General features: G+C 37.3%; 1 protein-coding gene and 1 long non-coding RNA gene across 2 annotated transcripts in view; both read left to right on the top strand.

Moving 5' to 3' along the window:
- Positions 1-5954, top strand: part of tmem8b (transmembrane protein 8B) — a 1109927-nt gene that overhangs the window by 69320 nt on the left and 1034653 nt on the right. The window lies entirely within an intron of this gene.
- On the top strand, positions 675-4062 carry LOC119413887. Its single transcript, XR_005186980.1, has 3 exons — positions 675-759; positions 1994-2072; positions 3948-4062. It is a non-coding gene; the product is annotated as an uncharacterized LOC119413887 (long non-coding RNA).

Raw genomic sequence — 5954 nt, 5'->3', positions numbered from 1 at the left:
ATATATATATATATATATATATATATATATAGGCATTTTAAACCCTTTCCACATTCTTGCAATATTCTCAACAACGTTTCTAAACTGTAAACGCTCTAAAAGACACAGAATGTCATGAGTTCAGCTCCCTGCCTCGTCTACTAATTGCCACCTACAAGCGCTTTTGGCCACGCCCACTTCTCCGCTCTGCACGGAGAACAGCTGATGAGCTGCAGCAGGAAGTTTATCCTGCAGTGTGGGCTGCACAAAGGTGCAGGAGGTGCTAAATAATTTCAAATAATTTATTTTAAATAAAAAGTCCATGCCGATCGTGCGGCTCATCCATCAGTCAGCCAGTTGTGTCATGTTCCATCTTATTTTGAAAAACTGCGATGGAGTCAGTCCGCAATAAACAAACCGCGAAGTAGCAAGGGATTATTGTATTGTAATGTCTATAATGTTTCCATTTTTTCTAAAATGTTATTTTTAATTATATTTGATTCCAAGGCTAAGTATTTCACATATTGTGGTATTGCTCCAAAGTCCTGCTGTGTGTTAAACGTTTCCTAATAATTGTGTCATTTCTTTGTCAGCACTGTTTTAACATTTCCCTTAAAATCCTCCTCCTGCCTCTCACACACCTCTCTCTCTTTCTTTTGTTCTCCAGGTTCCATGTTGAAGGTGAACCCTGAGGAACGGCTGTCGATTACAGAGGTGGTGAACCAGCTGCAGGAGATAGCAGCAGCACGCAATGTGAACCCTAAATCTCCTGTTACAGAAGTAAGTGCATCATAACTGCCAGTTTAAAAAAAACTTTGGCTCTTCCTCAATATAAATCACAAAGTGTATTTTGATGCAATTTACTCAGTTGGTTGAGAGTCAAGCTAAACTTAATGTCCATCAGTCTGTAAAGTCACTTTAAAAAGCTGAACCCTTGGCCTCTTCCTCTGTGAGCTCTCAAATTGCTGGTTTGGTTACTTTTACTCAGCTTCACATAGAACACACTCACTCACTGACGAGTACAAAGGAGTCTGTTTTCTCCTTTTCTGGCTCCTCTCTTCTCAGCTGGCAAAGTACTAATGGCTCCAATGAAAGACGCCACGGTTTGGTGGATTTAAATTCACAATAAACATGAAGAGAAAGCAACACTTCTTTTTAATGGCAAAACAGCTTCTATACTAAACTGGCCAATCTCAGAGTTAGTGTTTTTGTTTAATCCAGCCTTTAATCTCTTACAGTTCTTACCACAAATCCTGGTACTCATCGTTAAATCCTCAGTCATGGCTCTGATAGATGTAATGCTGATTTTAATGCCAAATCTCCAGGTTTCATTGGACTTTTCTGTCTTTAAGTAACTTGTTTTTTGGCATTAATATGAATCTGGATCATTGTTAAGCATCCTGGACTGAATTTATAGAAAAAAAAATCGAAAGTTATAATTATTGTGCATTCATGCTCCTAAATAAATTAGTAAATTAAGACACAAGGTTTGCCTGAATACAAAATTCTTACTAAATCTGAATCCTGATGAGGCTGGTAAGTGTATGCAGGGGGAGGCAGATTTGGCGATCGCTGATCTGATTAAGGTTAAGAAGGGGTTTCCCTGTTGGACATAAGGAGATTACGATCCTGCTGGGTCTCCTCCTCCACTCCCTGCTGCAGTTCAGCACAGACATATGGACTAACAGACTGTGTGACGTAGCAAAGAGAAAACTTCTTCAGAAAGCGAGCAGAGATGGAACTGAGATGCTGATAGAGAAATGCAACAAATGACTCAGAAGGCGAACGATTTAAAAAAAAATTCCCTTTTTGAAGGATTTTTTTTTTTTAAACCTTTTTTCTGCCATTACTCTTTTTGTATTTGTTTGTTTTGTGACTTTGAACATTAAAGTTCAGGTTGCAATATTTTGCTGTTTTGTTTCTATTGTTTTTATTCTTTGTTTACCTACTGGTGACGATGTTGAGTACGTACTACTGTTGGCGTCCTGTGTATGACGGCTATGAATGTCTGCAGCTTTTGGAGCAGAACGGAGGTTTTGGCAACAATGGAGCTCAGCTGCCTCTGCAGATCCACAGCGTACAAAACAATGCAGGTAAAAGTGTGCTTGTATGGAAATGTTACGGTTTCTGAAAGTTTGTGCATGGGGACCAATGCAATAATATTTATTTGTATTAAGTTCCCCATTTATTAATTACGTTTAAACAAGCCAAGTCCAAAGTGTTACATTAGAATGCTCTTAGTATCCTTATACAATAGAACAAAAGCTGACAAAATAACCACATTATTACTTAGCTTTAAAAAAAAAAGTCTGTTGTAACAAAACACTCATACATTAACACACAAACACTCATCTGCACCCACAAAATATATTTACCTAAGAAGTACACTGTAAGCAAACCTGCCACCTGACGACAACTAAATGATACACGTTTTTTAATCCAAGGATCCATATTCTCATATATTCTCAAAGAGTTTGAATTGTTTTCTTCTGACACAATAACCATCACCTTGATATACATTTCTTTTTTTGTTGTTGTTATCAGATGGCTTAACTACCGTAATTATCGGACTATAAGTCACTACCTTTTTCACAAGCTTTGAATCCCACGGTTTATGTAATGCTGCAGCTAATTTATGGATTTTTTATTTTTATTTTTTTTTGGACAAGCTAATGAGCTTCCTGCCACCAAAACATTTAGCTTCGTCACACCCAGGCGCTCGCATACCTGCCCAATATATGTCTCTCTCGAGGGGTGGATCCTCATGACTCAATGAGACTACCTGTATAAATAAAGGTAAAAAATAAAATTTGACCAGTGAAATTACCGAACAGGTCACAGTGGACCAATGAAACTTTGAATTACCGTAAATGAAACGCACTCACTAAATTCTTCAGGTCAGTTCTTTTGCACTTTATGAACACACCCTCCTCATAAAAAACACAAAAAATGCAGATGGTGCATCTTTCAAGTTAAACGCAATCGATTGGCTGTTGAAGAAGGAAATAGAGCATGTAAGCTAGGCGTTTCCTGGTAAGCTACTGTATTTATTTATTTTTAACCTGCCTCGTTTTTTCATTCATTCAACCTTTATTTAGACAGGTAAATCCCAATGAGCCTCGAGGACTCATTTACAAGAGAGACCTGATTACAGCCTGACCTCGTTACAGGCAGTGTTCAGAAAAACAATGTACTGTACGTATTTGCTTATGTTACCGGTACATATTTAATTAAAAGTTTTAAAAAATCTTTGTGTAAATATCTCCTGTTATAATGTGGACACCTGCGGCTTATAGACAAGCGTGGCCTATATATGTACAAAATAGATTTTTTAAAAATTTTTAGTGGGTGTGGCTTATATTCGGGTGCGCTCAATAGCCCAGAAATTACGGTAATTAGTATACTGTGATTATTAAATATGAGTTTGTATTATTACATACAATTTATAAAGTTTGTTTTTGTTGTTCCATTTTGACACAATGTAAGACTGAAGTTTTGGTCTTTTACTTCTAAACAGTAGATGGAAAAAAATAAATATTCAGGAAATGACTAACTCCTCCATATATAGAAATGGACTTGTGCAGAAAACAAGCTGAAGGAACTTGATGTTAAATATATTTATTTACATGTACTTGCAACTTCATCAAAATTAACTTAGCAAGCTTATCATTTTTCCTTCATCACACACGTGTACAAACAAACATGCAAGCCTCTTCGTGCCTGTTAAGAGGATTTCTGCACTGCCACTCCACCATCTGTTGAAAAGCAGAGTGTTTGCTCTTTCCCCTGCAGACCGTCTCTAACTGCATATTAACATAACTCATTAGGCAGATGTAGCAGAGCAGGAAGCAGCTGCTTTTATTTAATGCATTTGATTCTCTTTGATAAACCACTTAGTGCTTTTAAGGGTTTGTTTTCCAAAAGCATCTGGAAATTATATAGTTATTTTTTTTCTTCTTGATGCCCAGGTGTGTATGATCCTGATCAAGCAGGCAGTGGCTTCTTGGATATCTTGAGGGGAGGAACAGAGCGCTTCCTGACCAATATCAAGGACACATCCTCGAAAGTCATCCAGTCTGTAGCCAGGTAAGTCTGTCCAACCCTGTCAAAATGGATATTTAATTATATTTTGTGTGCATCATATTTAGTTATTCATCATTATAACCTTTTTCTTACTTGGCATTACATGGGTTTGAGACTATTTTTTATTTATTTATATGGTTAAGCTAAAAAAATAAAATAAAATTAGCATGACCTTTTGTAACTTCAAAATGTGTTTATTTTGCTCAGCTGTTCACTCGTGCATCAAAAGCCTTTTTTTTAAAGGGGCTATTTGTCAGTTGTCAATCATTTAATTTCACTACAAGTGCATAAACCTCAGTAGCCAATTATTTTTCATCTGTTAATTGTATTCATTTTTATAAACATTTCACAACGGTGCTTGAACGTTTGTGAAGCTTTTAGAATTTTCTATATTTCTGCATAAATATGACGTAAAACATCATCAGATGTTTCACACAATGCCTAAAAATAGATCAAGAGTATGTGAACCTCTAGGATTAGCAGTTAATTTAAAGGTGAAATTAGAGTCAGGTGTTTTCAGTCAATGGAAGTATGATCAGGTGTGAGTGGGTGCCCTTTTTGATTTAAAGAACATGGATCTATCAAAGTCTGCTCTTCACAACAGGTTTGTGAAAGTTTATTATGGCACGAACAAAGGAGATTTCTGAGGACCTCAGAAAAAGAGTTGTTGATGCTCATCAGGCTGGAAAAGGTTACAAAACCATCTCTAAAGAATTTGGACTTCACCAATCCACAGTCAGACAGATTGTGTACAAATGGAGGAAATTCAAGACCATTGTTATCCTCCACAGGAGTGGTGGACCAACAAAGATCACTCCAAGAGCAATGCGTGGAATAACTGGCGAGATTACAACATTTGTATGACAAATAAAGAACCTTGAATCTTGAAAAAGACCCCTGTGTAACTTCTAAGCAACTGAAGGCCTCTCTCACATTGGCAAATTCATGAGTCCACCATCAGGAGAACACTGAACAACAATGGTGTGCATGGCAGGGCTGCAAGGAGAAAGCCACTGCTCTCCAAAAAGAACATTGCTGCTCATCTGCAGTTTGCTAAAGATCACGTGGACAAACCAGAAGGCTGTTGGAAGAATGTTTTGTGGACGGCTGAGACCAAAATAGAACTTTTTGGTTTAAATGAAAAGCATTAAGCTTAGAGAAAGGAAAACACTGCATTCATCCCATCTGTGAAACATGGCGGTGGTAGTATCATGGTTTGGGCCTGTTTTGCTGCATCTTGGCCAAGACGGCTTGCCATCACTGATGGAACAATAAATTCTGAATTATATCGGATAATTCTAAAGGAAAATGTCAGGACATCTGTCCACAAACTGAATCTCAAGAGAAGGTGGGTCATGCAGCGAGACAATGACTCTAACCACACAAGACGTTCTACAAAGAACGGTTAAAGGAGAATAAATTTCCATGTTTAGGAACGGCCAAGTCAAAGTTCTGACCTTAATCCAATCTAGATGTTGTGGAAGGACCTGAAGCAGCAGTTAATGCGAGGAAACCCACCAACATCCAGAGTTGAAGCTGTTCTGAACGGAGGAATGGGCTCAGATTCCTCCAAGCCGGTGTTCAGGACTGATCAACAGTTACTGGAAACATTTAGTTACAGTTATTGCTGCACAGCGGGGTCACACCACATACTGAAAGCAAAAGTTCTCATACTTTTACCACTCACAAATATATAATATTGTATCATTTTCCTCACTAAATAAATGACCAAGTATAATATTTTTGTTTCATTTGTTTAACTGGGTTTTCTTTATCTACTTTTAGGAATTGTGTGAAAATCTGATGATGTTTTAGGTCATAATATTTGATAAAGATAAAAAATTTTAACAAATCCTCACTTTATCAATGTTCGCGAAACCGGAAGATTGGAA

Source organism: Nematolebias whitei, chromosome 8 (genome assembly GCF_014905685.2).
Source record: "Nematolebias whitei isolate Nwh7 chromosome 8, NemWhi1, whole genome shotgun sequence".
Taxonomy (NCBI): Eukaryota; Metazoa; Chordata; class Actinopteri; order Cyprinodontiformes; family Rivulidae; genus Nematolebias; species Nematolebias whitei.
Note: the sequence above shows the minus strand (reverse complement) of the source record. Positions and strands in the feature narration are given on the sequence as shown.